Source organism: Anopheles gambiae, chromosome 3 (assembly GCF_943734735.2).
Source record: "Anopheles gambiae chromosome 3, idAnoGambNW_F1_1, whole genome shotgun sequence".
Lineage (NCBI taxonomy): Eukaryota > Metazoa > Arthropoda > Insecta > Diptera > Culicidae > Anopheles > Anopheles gambiae.
Window position 1 is genome coordinate 33,557,523 of NC_064602.1, and position 13,499 is coordinate 33,571,021.

General features: G+C 46.1%; 1 protein-coding gene and 1 long non-coding RNA gene across 8 annotated transcripts in view; one reads left to right on the forward strand and one right to left on the reverse strand.

Annotated features, from left to right (window-relative positions):
• LOC1269252 (probable G-protein coupled receptor Mth-like 1) overlaps positions 1 to 13,499 on the forward strand; it is a 160,335-nt gene that overhangs the window by 42,159 nt on the left and 104,677 nt on the right. The gene's annotated exons all lie outside the window — the stretch shown is intronic.
• Positions 542 to 1,226, reverse strand: LOC133392868 (uncharacterized). Its single transcript, XR_009765858.1, has 2 exons — positions 878 to 1,226; positions 542 to 703 (listed from the first exon to the last, which is right to left on the reverse strand). It is a non-coding gene; the product is annotated as an uncharacterized LOC133392868 (long non-coding RNA).

A 13,499-nucleotide genomic window follows, 5' to 3' on the forward strand; every position in this document is an offset into this window, starting at 1 on the left:
TGTTGGCGTGAACGCTTTTTTATTGCCACGTCCAAACCCTACAGACAAAGAGAGCGAAATTTACAGGCGAGGGGCATGTAGAAACAGGGGGAAGGGGTTCGGTCGATTTTGTATTGGCCGCCATAGTCGAGGCGCAGTGATTTTTTTCCGAATTGAGAGTGAGCGCGCGCAGCGCTCTCTCGCATGCCTTCAAATTACACGGGGCGCTCTCGCGATACAAAACAGCTGATCAGCTGATACCCCTCCCTCCCGTTTTTTTCCTCTCGCGCTGCGCTGGATGCGCGGATCAGCTGTTCTTGCTCTCTCGCGTTTCTTTCGGTTTGCACTGCGCTGTTGCCGCACTTGCGCGCTGCGCTGAACACCCCCTCCCGTGCGTTCTTTTCGGTTTGCGCTGCGCTGTTGCCGCACTTTGCGCGTAGCGCTGGACAACCCCTCCCCCCCGTTTCTTTCGTTACGCGTTGTGCGCTGTGCGCTTTCGTTCACTTTGATTTGCAGCGTAATAAAATCGCATGCATCGAAATAAAACTTAAACACATCAAACTCGTTTGATATTTTAACACTTTATTGAAACTTAAGGCACAGTTCCACACATCGCTAACCACAATCTTGTCACAAAACCACACATATTTTTTATTATAAATAATTAAAAAAATCGTCACTTCAAGCACCCGCCTTACTGCCTGTATGTTGTGTATGTTGAATACTGTAAAAAAAGCATTGAAATAAAGCAGCATAATTTACATATTCATGTTGAATTATGAAAGATTAACGCTGCTTTATTTCAATGCGCACAACACTTCAACACTTGAAAATACGACCGAGGCCGTAATAATGTGAATTGAAATAAATAACACTTCAACACTTCACTTCAAATTACATCGAGCGCCCGGGACTTAGGCTAAAACGCGCGCTGCCTCACGCTGCGAAGACTTGAACTGTACTGACGATTTTGTGTGGTAGCAAGAAAGGGAACGCACGAGGAACACTCGCTGCACTAGTGCGAGCGAGACACCGACACCAGCAAGCCGCTGCGAGAAAACCAAACTGAGTGCGCTGGCTGAAAGTGAACGCACACATTCACACATGTGTGATTGTGTGAGTGCAAAAACTGTGTAGAAAGCAAAACACGCTCTCGCCGCCGCGTAATTCCGCGTATTTCCAACCGTCTCCCCCTGCTTCTACATGCCCCTCGCCTGAAAGACGCACACTTTTACATTCTCATTGCTAGTAGGGAAGCTATATGCAAAATAAAATGTCAATTCCAAACAAGGCTCCTGATGTGACAGTGCGACCATAACGTGATAATACCTTGTCCCTAACCTTGTGACTTATTTTTGTACATATTTTTTTGTAGGTATTATTATGCATTGTTGTACGATGTGATTCCCATTTTAACAATTTGCCTGCCTTTATACTCAACCACATTCCTTTTCGCCGCCGCGGTGCACGATTACACTATTTGTTTTCAAAATTGCAACCCATTAGTGGTGCATCATACCCCACCTCCCTCCCCGATGCTCGGCGAGGCAAAGGCAACTAGCAGCGGTTTGGGAAAATATTCCCAACCGGAGCGCCGTAAATAAATGTCACATGTGTGTTTGTATTTAAAATGCATGACAGGTACACTGGCGGTGTGGAGAAAAATGGAACTGTGCAGAAAAAAAACAACAGAATCCACAAACAAGCAACGACAGTAACGGTAACAAATAGAAAGGGGAGGGTACAAAAAATATTCGTCCACCGTGTGTGCATGGGGCAAGGGGACGATCGTTATGATCGTCGTTCATCGTCGAGCGCTGGGGCATGAAAAATGTTTGCTTGCTGTCCCATTGCCTGTTGAACCATGTTTTTTCGCCGACGCGCTGTGATTTGTGTGAGTGCAGTTGGTTGCGTCCCTTGTAGGCGTGTTCCACCTTTCCCAACAGCGAAAAAGAGCGTCCATACATACTGGAAAAAAATGAGCCGATCGAAGCAAACCCGTTGAGAGGAATTGATCATTAATTTAAAACAAAATCACGCCTCACTTATGGCAAAAAAAACCGCCGAGCTGTGTGTCACACCCGGGCTTGGGCATTGTTTGGCCCGAGTGGCTGGCAAGCTAGCACCTTTGGTCAGGTGGCGTCAGAATGTGCTTTTTTTAGTGCGAGCCTGCCCTCTGTTTGTTTATCACAATCGTTATTTATTCGATCGTAACGCGTTTCGGTAATAACTCATCTGTTTGCAGGATAAATACATTTAAATCCACGCATGATAAAACTGATCCACTTTTTTGCTTTCCTTCCTCTCTTTTTTGCTACCACATAAATCGCCTTATCATCCACCGGTGTTGTGCCGGGTTGATAATGCGGCAGTGTATGGGAAATGCACAATCTGCAGTCTAGTGCAGCCCGGGCTGGGTCAAACATTTGAGAGAATAAAAAAGAATCTACTGTCTGTATTTTCGGGAAGAGAGCTTTTTTTTTGCTCTGTCATCTCCGCCACCATCATCAGTTCAATCTGATGCCATTATTTGCCATTATATCGAATATATTGGGTGATGAAATGGTAATGATGGGGGTGGGATGTGAGCAAAAGGCTGGTTGCTTCTACACTGCACTGTAGTAAGTGTGCAGCTTGGCGACAGTTGTGTGCACACGGTGTTATTTGTTTTAATTTAATTTTACGCCATAAATATCTCGCTTACACTGCGGGCCTTCCCTGCTTCCAGGGAGCGGAAATAATGCCCCCCGAGGGGGAAGCCGAGGGCAGATAGCACTCACCGTCGGAAGCACAATCGGAATATCGGGGTGGTATGGTAAACGGAAAATAATATTGAATCCGGGTCATAAGGGAGGAAGGATAGCAAAGAAATTGTAAATTGAGGTGTAATTTTTTGTGACCGTTGACCATTACCGGAACAGTTGCAATTAATTCAACGACACATGGGGTTGGTACACACAAAAAAAAAAGACCCACACCCACCCCAAACACAAGGTTTCGATTACACTCCACACAGAGCTTCCTGACCCGAAAGGCACCATGTCGGGCCGGGGGTTCGAAAATATGTATCGTTAATTATATATGTATATACGCGGCGCGCACCGGTGTAAATTGATCTTTCGGGCGGTTTTTTGCCGTTTGTTGTTTGTTTGTGTTCTACACCGAGCTCGCCTTTTTTCATTTTGCATTCGTTTGCAAACGGAAAAATCGGAACATGATACACGGCTCGGTCCCGGCTTTTGGGTGAAAATTGCATTCCCTAGCTTTCTCGGAAATTGCATCGACGATCCGAACGTCTTGCTGCGCACATAGACAGCGCACACGTGCCGCTCCGTAGAAGGCGATTCGAGATGCGTTTCGAATTCTTTTCAGGTGAAATTTCTGTTTGCATTTTTTTTCTCTGCTGACTTGGGCCATGCTCTGGGACAGACAATGCATGGGAACATAACGGTAGGTCTCTCGGTTGGTTGCATGTCGCTGACAAAGCGCTTTGCATGCGATACTACTTCATACAGCCCTCCACCCCCTCTCGGGCGTTGGCGTTCCGAAGAAGACGCTGCTCGGTTTGGTTCGGTTGACGTTTGATGGCGGTTTTTTTCCCCGTTTTGTGCCGATGCCGAATACCGGTGTTTAATTACCCTTTATTGCCCCCTCTGGTTTGGTTGTTTGCCGATGATGAATGTAGTTGTGTTTTTTTTGTTGTTGCTTTGTTTAATGTGTCTTTTGGTTGTGGACAGAAAAAGATGTTCCAATGTCATAAAATGAGGGGGGAAAGTTTTGGTTTTATTGTGATGAAGATATTGCTGCACAGCATAGATTTTGTCTGACAGGACAATCAATCATGTCTTTTTTGCAGGGATTAATGCGAACTTTGCTTTGGTATTTCGTTAAAACGGTGTTATTTCGTTGTATTTGCATTTGTTTTGCATAAAAATTACAAAAAATCACCGTTTCGTAGATCGGAGATAATATGATATGTGAATGACATATAAAATTATTTTTGCCCCAGTTTTCTTAAAAAGGGAAAGTTTTAAGTATTTATTTTGAAAATTTAGAGCATTCTGAGAGTTTTAGTAAAATATCCCTCGAACAGGTTGAATTTTCCATGCATTTTATGGTATATAAAGAGTCATAATATATTTAAAACTTTCGTTTCAACCGTTTTTTCACGCCATACTTGTCCTTTGCGCATCGTCCATCAATTACGTAACGCCTAAAGGAAAGTGAAAGAGGGTATATTACAGGGTAAATTAAAAAAAATACATTCGGTAACTCTCCACGGAACGATTGTTTGATGGCGAATCTTTCCCCTTCCACCGTCAAAAAATATTCACGAACTGTATACACATTAACAGATTTTACGAACGTATACACATTAACACTAGTTTTTACTGTATGGATATCACTAAAAAACCTTTAAACGAATGTTTTCCCATGCTCAGGGATACCAAAAATAAGTTTAAATACCAAAATACAGGTGTCCCCCGAGCTACGACCGCCTTGAGTTACGGCGATACGCAGATACGACGATTTTGATTTTGACAGTTTAAAGTTGTCATTGACAAGAAATTGATGTTTTTTTGAATTTCTGGACTGCTAACCGTTATACACACATTTCTAAAGATTTCACAACTACCCGATCTTGAATTTCTATTGTAAGGCTTTTGGAATATAATTATTAAATTTTCGAACATTATTTTAAATAAAATACACGATATCATGATTTTCAACTCTTCAACTTTGGTTATAAACCTTAAATTCATAGATATTCGACATTCGACTTGTTGACTTACGCCTTGCTTTGTATCTGTCGTATCTCGGAGGACACCTGTACATAGTTTTCTTTCCACCTGTCAAAAGATTACGGGAATGGGAAACGAAGATTTTGACAGAAGTTTTCAAGCAGAAATCGTTTCGTCGAAACGCGGCTACTGTTAAAAAATGAAAAAAATATGTGGGAGTGAGCGAAACATTTGTAATTTCTGAATTACGGATTTTATGGATAGCGCTTTAGTATCAGGCTTATTTAGGATAATTTAGGATTTAATTTAGAGAATCCTGTCCGTATGACCTATTGTTTTGTACAGAGCGTTGACATTTTATCCGTCAAATGTCAAACTCTAGTTAAAAAAAAATAGAATGAAAACTTACTGTGCTGTAAACAAATGTCTACAGAACATTTCTGTCAATTATTTCTATTATTTCAAGAACAGATATCAAAAATGTAGAAATGCTAATTATCATCAGCTGTATAGTTTCCTTAACCAAACATCTCACTAATCAGCTCTAATACCATAACAAAACAAATGAAATGCCGTTTGTTGTAGCAGCAAACAGCATTAAACCAATAATGTGACGAATTGTGCAACGGGATTGCTGAGAACCCGACCGCCAACAACAACAACATATCGTTCCTGTCACACCGTATACGCCGATTAAATGTTGTTATCCGTTCCGAGGTCTATCTTGCCTATCGATTTCCTTCTCGCTGCTGTGTCGTCTCAAGCATGTTTACGTTGGTGTCAAAAGAGCAGGGAGGAAGAAATGGCATTCTCCCCCCCCCTCCGAACACCGAGATGTGATTGCCATCCTCTTGGCCAATGCATTTTGCCCTCGAAAGTTGGATCACATTCCAATGCGCCGCATGGGACACACACATACGGCCGGTCGTGATCATGATGCAATGACAACACACCAGCTCTAGCGGTGTTGTAAGTGATATCATCATCGCTCAGTGGAAAAGCAAGGCAGCAGACACGGTGGCACGGTGTGTGTCTGTGTGTTCTTCCCCAAACAAATGATCGTGAAGTGATCGATACGCAGGCAGGAAAAGTCAAACAACAGTTGCTATACATCCTGAAACAATCTTGCTTGCGCCCTTTTCTACCCCCCTGCTTGCTTTCAACTTAAGCTGAGCCGCGAACCTTTGCTATTGATGATCTCTTCGATTGATGTGGTCGTTGGTGGTAGTGGAGCACTGGTGGTTGCTATAATGAGCTTCAGAATTAGACCGATCCGTCCGTATACATCCATTTCGACCCGGTTCGAGGGTGGGCAAAATGGGCAAAAAAATAAACATCTTCTACCGTGTCAGTGCAGCGAACGCGACTGTGTTTTCCACCCACCCTTTGCGGAACAATGTTTCGGATAAATCCCCCAGCTATTTTCTCTTTTTTTGTATTTCGCCGGTTTGGTTTCGCTTTTCTTTTCCCACCCATCCTTCGATTCATCCAGATCCATGCCGCACGGTGGTTTGTTGTTATTTTGTTTATCGAATTTTTGCTCCACTTTCCGAGGGCCAATGAATTTGCCAGCTCGGTCCGATTGCTTTCCCCATCTCGCTTCCACCTTTCATCTCCTCCTTGCTTGTGAAGACAGACGGCATTGTTCCTTTTTTTACGCGAGTGTTTGTGAAAGTGAAACCGAATTGCGTCGAGCGGTGGATTTTTCCCATTATTATAACGTAGCTTTTTACTGCCCAGAGGGAAATGTTCTTTCTATTGCGGAATTGCTTCATTTGCACACTTTTCCACCCTGCTCAAAAATAATGGTGGTGTAGAGGTGAGGTACCTGATGGCGTGGTGGGGCGTAAAGGACTGTAAATAAATTCGCGTGCCACGATCGTAGTCGTATTTCGACGCATGGCGGCTAATGTAAACAACGATTTTTGCACACAAGCACAGCTCGGTGCAGTTTTTGCTTCTCGTCGGTGGAAAATCGAGCAGGAAAAGTGACAGCACACAGCATGGTGGGGTGTTTCGGGTTCCGGAAAATTGTTTTGACTATTCGACAGACTGTTGCCACCAATAACAAAAAAAAAAAGCGAATGGTAAGAGTAACCACCTTTCACAGTGTTTTGGGCAAAACGGGTTAGAAGTTTTGCATTCGTTTAAGGTTTAAGGTACGGTGGGGCAGTGTGGACACGTTTCTACACAATATTATTCATCACTAAAAGCTTGTAGTTTACTCGAAAACGTTAAGCCTTTGTGATGTTATTGAGTTATAATGCTTTTAATGTCATTTTAATTACCTTTTGAAAGAGTTACGTACTCTATTTTTCCTACCGAACAGGTGTGTAGTAATTCATCCTAACTGGCAACGGGAAAAGTTGCACCTTTTCTGGCGCTATTTGCAAATCAAACCAATTCTAAACCGATGATGACAGCAAGCGGTTCGACTGTTTGCGGTTTGCTCGATCAAACCCGCCCGCACTGTGGTTTATGAATTATTTAGAAAACCCTCCAGCGCCGGGACGAACGATTAGTAGTCATTGGAAGTGCTCGTGCCATTCAGTGAGCTGTCGCCAGAATGTCAAACCCATCAACGTGGTGTTGGATGTCTGTTGGATTATTGGTTTTTGGATTCAGGGTTTTTCGGGGTGGAAGCGACCGAACAATTTCACTTTTCCGTCCGAGTGGCTCTGGATGCGAAATGATGGAAATAATTGTCCCACCGTGCATCTCGCGTCATTATTCGTTTGATTGAATTTTCAATTAACGAAACAGTTTCAGGTCTGCACAGCCCCTGGGAGACTGGGAATGTTGCCGCCGGAGGGCACTTCCAAGCGCGGTCCGCTTCTTCTCATAATATGAGCTGGACAATAATTATTCAAATCATACGCAGCACCCGAACGTGCGAATCATTTATGAACGAACGATGGCGAGTCGGTGCCGGAGCAACTGCAACGGCACTGCATCCGGTACAGTACACCACCCGGACCACGTTTTGGGGGAGAGGGACTGTGTAGACAACATATTTGCACGTCTAAAGATCCGTTTTTTACACCCGGTCCCAGCTCGAGTCGTGGAAGGACCAGCTTCTGTCGCTTAGATATTCATTATTGTTCAGAAAGCGCAAAGCGGTTTGCTGAAAGTTTGCAATCCATCTCGTCCCAGACTGCACACCAGGCTGGAGTTGCAGCAGCTGTTCCCCGGTTTGGATGGAATTTTATCTCCCATTTCCTGCGCTAGGCGGACGGCGACGACCCAAAAGGGAGGACAGTTTTACAAGCACGTCTTTTTTCAGGCATTTTCCATCATACCTTCCCGGTGGTCTCGCGAGCGGCACGAATGCACATCACGTAGGATGGTTTTCCGTGAAGCGAAGAAAATCATCCCCAGCGTTGTGTTATGAGAAGTTTTTTTTTATCCTTATCCAACTCCTTCCTTTGTGCGAAAATCCCGCCGGGTTATTGGAGCACTAAATCTATTTCGCTACGGCCGGGGGTGGGAATTGTATCCCATGAACCGCTGTCGTGGATAGAGCCTAACTTATGGGAACCAGAAATTGAATTGTGCAATTCCCCTTTCGGGGGGAGAATTGCAGGAAATTAGCTACAGCTTCAGGGGCTTGCAATGACCAGAGATCATTCTGAAGTCACGAGGGGGCGCGCGCAATTGGAGTTAGAGTTGGCCACCGTTCTGTGATTACCAATGAATTGACGTTTAATGTGCGAAATAGACCATCAGCTCCCACGTTCTGTGCCAAAGGGAGTTGTATATTTCGCTCCCAACAGTTTTATGAGATGCAGGGTTCGAGAGTTAAATCGAACCGTAAGTCGTCGTACAAAGTCCGATTGATGCTCTATTACACCGACACGAAACCCAACATGATCCTAGTGCTAGCCGACGATCGTTCAGCTCATCACTCCTCCAACAGAGTGTAGTTAGGCTGTAAAATGCATCCGCTAAACCGTTCTTTTGCCCCTCCCGGTTCGTTAGCCGTGGAAACCTTGAAGGTGTTTGCTTCGTGTTACAGAATTCAGCACGGCGCATTCTAAGCCACGGTGTGCCTCAAACCGTAATAACTTCTTTACCGCCAGTCCGCCCGTGGCGGTTTGTAATGATTGGTTTTCCGACCACTCCATTAGTTACGCAGAGCAGAGATCCCGCTGGAACCCCGCCACGGTTGCGGTTTGAGAACGTACGTCGCCACCGCGCGCTACGTCTTAATACGTTTTGCCATCCCCCTGGGGGCAACTCCGTTCGTGGGGCATTAGAACTGGTGAAGAATGCTCTGCACAACTGCAGCACGATGCCTGCGCACGATGCGAATTTATGGGTGAATAGTGAACCAAAATGGTTACATTTCCTGGTTGCTTTCTTTCGCTTTGTTGCCGCGATGGTGTTCGAGGCGATCGTAAGTACTTTTTAATAGTCCGAATGCAGTACTGCATTGTGGCAGTACCTCGCCGGCAGTACCGTTCGGTTGTGGAGGCGTTTCGGGAAATCAATGCTCCGGGGGTTGCGTTTGTTCCCGGTTTGTGGGCTGTTGGCTGAGGTTGGCTGTCGAAGTCGAGATTTCTCTAAACGCACGTGTGCAAGCCAGGCTCCAATCAATCCCTTTTCTATGTGCGTAGGAAGCGCACTGCTTTTTCTCTCTCTCTTGGGTTGGGTGGACAGTTTGGCGTAGGCTTTTTGTCGTGGGTAATGGCAAATGGGTAGAGAGATCATTACGAAGTTGGAAAATAGGCCTGATTGGCAATGCGATGGCCTAGTTTAAGTGGATGCTTTTAAATCTTGTGAAGCCTTCTGTAGCAGCAGACTTTCGATCACAAATGGAGCTTAATTTCAATTAAGAGGAGCTCAGATTTTGTTTGGAGTCAAATTACACAGGCACGTGCAACCTGTTTGCTGAATTATTCATCGTTACTCAAAAGTGATACCTGATTATTTAATTAGCCGCGCTAAAGAAGCAACATAAACATCGCATTATGGATGCTTGCCCTTTCCTTTTGTTTTGGGAAATAAAACTGGAAATCGAAAATAAAAAGAAGGGTTTGATCAAAGGCGCTAATGCGACACAATTTCCAATAGGGAATACTGGAAATCGAACTCTCGGTGAAAAATGTGAAAGAAATCCTCTCGGACTCGAGGCGAAGTGTGCGCCCGACCGTTTAGATAAGGGAGCGAATAAATCAAGGAATTTTATTTCCAATCCAATCCCATTCCCCCATTAGGTCGTAGGAGCAACTGGAGTTGGCCCGAAGTTGGACAGGAAGTTAATAAAACCAACAGATTATTATGGGCATGGAATGTGCATTTCACTTCCAGCCCAGCACATGGCAGCATGGCCCTGGTTCGTCGTTCAACTGATTAGAGGTGTCCAGAAGCGGACCGAAAAGGTGAAGGCTTTCTCGTAAATTAACCTCACCAGGTTGTGAACTGTGCTTGTGAGGGCTTTTAACTCTCGGATCTGATACGCGCTGTCACTCATGCTGGTGCGGGTGGTGCTCAGTTCTGGCCTGGTCGGTGGTCTGCAAGCGAGCTGCAAGCGAAGGTTGATATCGTGACCTGAACGGTTCGGATATCCAATACCGGGAGTCATCATCACGCCCCTGCTGCTGCTGCTGCCGCTCGACCTGCAGTGACCTGGAAGAGTCCACATTCGAAAGGTAGATTGTCCGCCAAAGACAGCAGGGTGAAGTTCCATCTTCGATTGTCCGCATGCGCTTGGGAAGGGGAAAAGGCATCAGGAAAGTAGGTCTCCTGATTCTACACACGCGAAGAATTGGAATCGGGTTATGCCCTATTCCGGAATGGCGGAACGAATGCGGCGGACGGGTCAAGATGTGTGTTCTGTCTGTCTGTCGGCTGTCTGCCGACTGTCAGAGTATTAACTTCCACGCACGGTGGTTTGTGACCATGGCTGAACAAGCTTGCGCGAGAAATTCCGTGCGGTACACGCACGGCATGTAATAGCGTCACATTCTTTGGGAAATGGCGATTTGTGAGACGGGCGGCACGACGATGAATCACATTAATTATCACGCATCACTTCAGGGAATGGAATCGTTTGACAAATCGAAATAGGTGAAGAAGAGTCGTTGCCTCTTCTTGAGCTGTAACTACAATGCGTCCCCAATTGCCAATGCTGCGCATTCTTCTTCTCCCGCTCAACATCCGATCGTTCGCTTGGTTTGCGGGTTGTTCCGGACCTCCTGGTTCGTCGCAACTCATCCGCAAATCGATTGCGATGAAGGTTTATGACATTTTAAATGGCTACAGAAACAACGTTGGCGTTATATTTACCGACGCTCCAATGTCTACGAACAGGCGATCACTGTTTGACTTCAAGGACGCGCGCCGCTGGATTCGATGGTTGGTACCAACGCAATTCCCGCAAGCGTTCGGTGGCGCCGGAAACTCAAGTGGAAGCAGATGTGGCACACACACGCACACTTGCGGGCCCGAATGCCCGGTTGATCACGAACCAATGTCAAGCTGTTTGGCCGCGTGCCACAAACTGGCACGGCAAACCGGCGTGGCAATTGCAGTAAGCCAGCCTGCAAGAAACTCGCAACGTCGCTCCGCAAGACAACTCGTGAATCAATTGTGTCGAACAGAGAGTTAACAAAAAGGGAAGAAAAGGAACCAATATGGTGCAGTAATTATTTTGCAAAAATCTGTTTTCTGTACGGTTGCAGCTTGCGCACGCGACCTCCCCGAGTCGGCGTAGAGAGCACGAATGTTCTGCACACCACTCGAAAGATGTTACGTTGGACGGTCTCGCGTTCGCCAAGACCAGCCGCCTGAGAGAGAACGATGGCGGCGCAATTGGCGCAGTTCTGCTGACCACGGGGGTGGATGATGATGATGATGCCGAGACGAGCCGTTGCCGTTGCAAAGAAATTCGAGATTGAGGCCAAATGAAAATTCCTTTCGCAGCGCGCTCGCACACACCAATCAACCACCCGCTGCACGCGGCTGTCTGTCTGTCTGTCTGTGGCACTGTGCCACAGTGCCGCCGGATGCACGCTTGAAAGTGAAATGGATTTCGTGATGCTCGAACTGGCCGGCTCTCTTTGGTTTGATTTCGGTCGAAGATGACGGCTGCAGGGCCCTGTCCAGGCGAAAGCCAGTGCAAGCATTGGGGGTGTTGTGATTAGAGAAAGTATGCTCGGCTTGAGATGTACCCCAGAAGCAGAAGCGCCAAAGGTCACGATCGAGATCGCGGGAGGCATTTTAATTTTTCTCTGGAAGCGTTTCACATGCCGTTCGGACGATGATGGTGGTTGCGTTTTTAATTCTATTTCTGACCGGAATGTCAATTCACAAACGTAAAGAAGATGGGAAGACATCACACCGTCATAGAAAAATGTCGCTTGATGGTGCCACCTTTCATCCGGTGGGGTGATGGAATTTTTTAGCGCAAAAACCCAACAGCATGTGCGCACACACCGCGCGCCAAGTGTGCTGCTTGCAAGCTGCACGGAGCTAATTAAATCAATTATCAACAGCTAATTATATACGCGCAGCAGCAGCAGCAGCAACAGATGCATGAGTGACTGAGTGTATCAGGCACGTTCCACCCACAAGTGGCGTCCCCTCCAGCAAAGGAAAGGGGTAATAGTTGTTGAAGCGAAACATGAAAATCTAGCCCACACACTGGGGGCTGCTTTCTTACGCGCGCAACGCCACGGTGACAAATGGTCGGTGCACTCGTCTGTCATTAATCAGCTCACAGGAGGGAGAGAGAGAGTTACCATGGCGATGAATGGCTTATTATATGCTTTCGCAAAGAAACGTTTCGTTTGCTAAACCGTCGGGTCGGGGTTTTGGGACATGCGCGAGGAGGTGATGGCACAATTGCCTAGACAACCACCTTTCAATGCAATTCACGCGCGACCGCTGCATGAATTGCATTTGAGTGAGTTTTACTTCTAGGGAGCTCCTAGCAAGCTCCAGCAAAATAGTTCGTTCTAGAAGTTGTCCGGAACGAAGCAAGCGAACAAACTTTGCAACTGTTCCGACACGAACAGATCACTTTCACCGTGACAACCAGGTTTGATGGTGCGAGACAAACGTTCGCACAAGATGTGACGAACTTCGGGAGCTGGTTCCCAAAAAAAAAAGGGAAATGAAATACAACTTTCCTTTAATGTTTGAAGTTCTCCGTTCAGAATGCCGCTCAGTTTGTCGCAGAAACTTCCTGTGTATATTATATGCCTTGTCCCGTCTTGTTGCTCCCCAAAGGATCCAAAGTTTGCGCGTTCTTTGAGCCGGAACGCAACAATTGCCTGCGTCTGTAAATATCAAGCTCCATGTGTCCTTGTGCGTGTGTGTACGTCCGAGACGGCAGAAGTTCGGCCCAAAGTAGTAACCCGTTCCTCTGCACTGTCGATTGTGATGAACTGTTCTTTGAACGGTTGTTACCGGTTGTGCCAGTAGAAGCAGAGCATGAGTCAAAGGCAAGCAGCATGCCATGGACACCGCTTGTTCAGACGAGACCGATTTCATCTTGCATCAAAACCACAAATCTCCGGTTCTTTGCCTGTCCGCTCCAGTAGACGCATCAGGACGCCGTGTCGTGCCGTGTTTGGCTTGTGTTCGGACGTTGGCCGGAGACGTTGGAGACGAGTTTGTAATTATTGTATGACTTCTTGCTGTGCTCAGCTCAGACGTACGGCAACCGCAACATATGAAGTACGTACGTGTGTGTGTTTGTGTACTTTGTGAGTGTATTTGCGAAGGTTTTGGTTTGGATACAGGAAATTCTGACAGTTTTGCTGCTACTTCTAA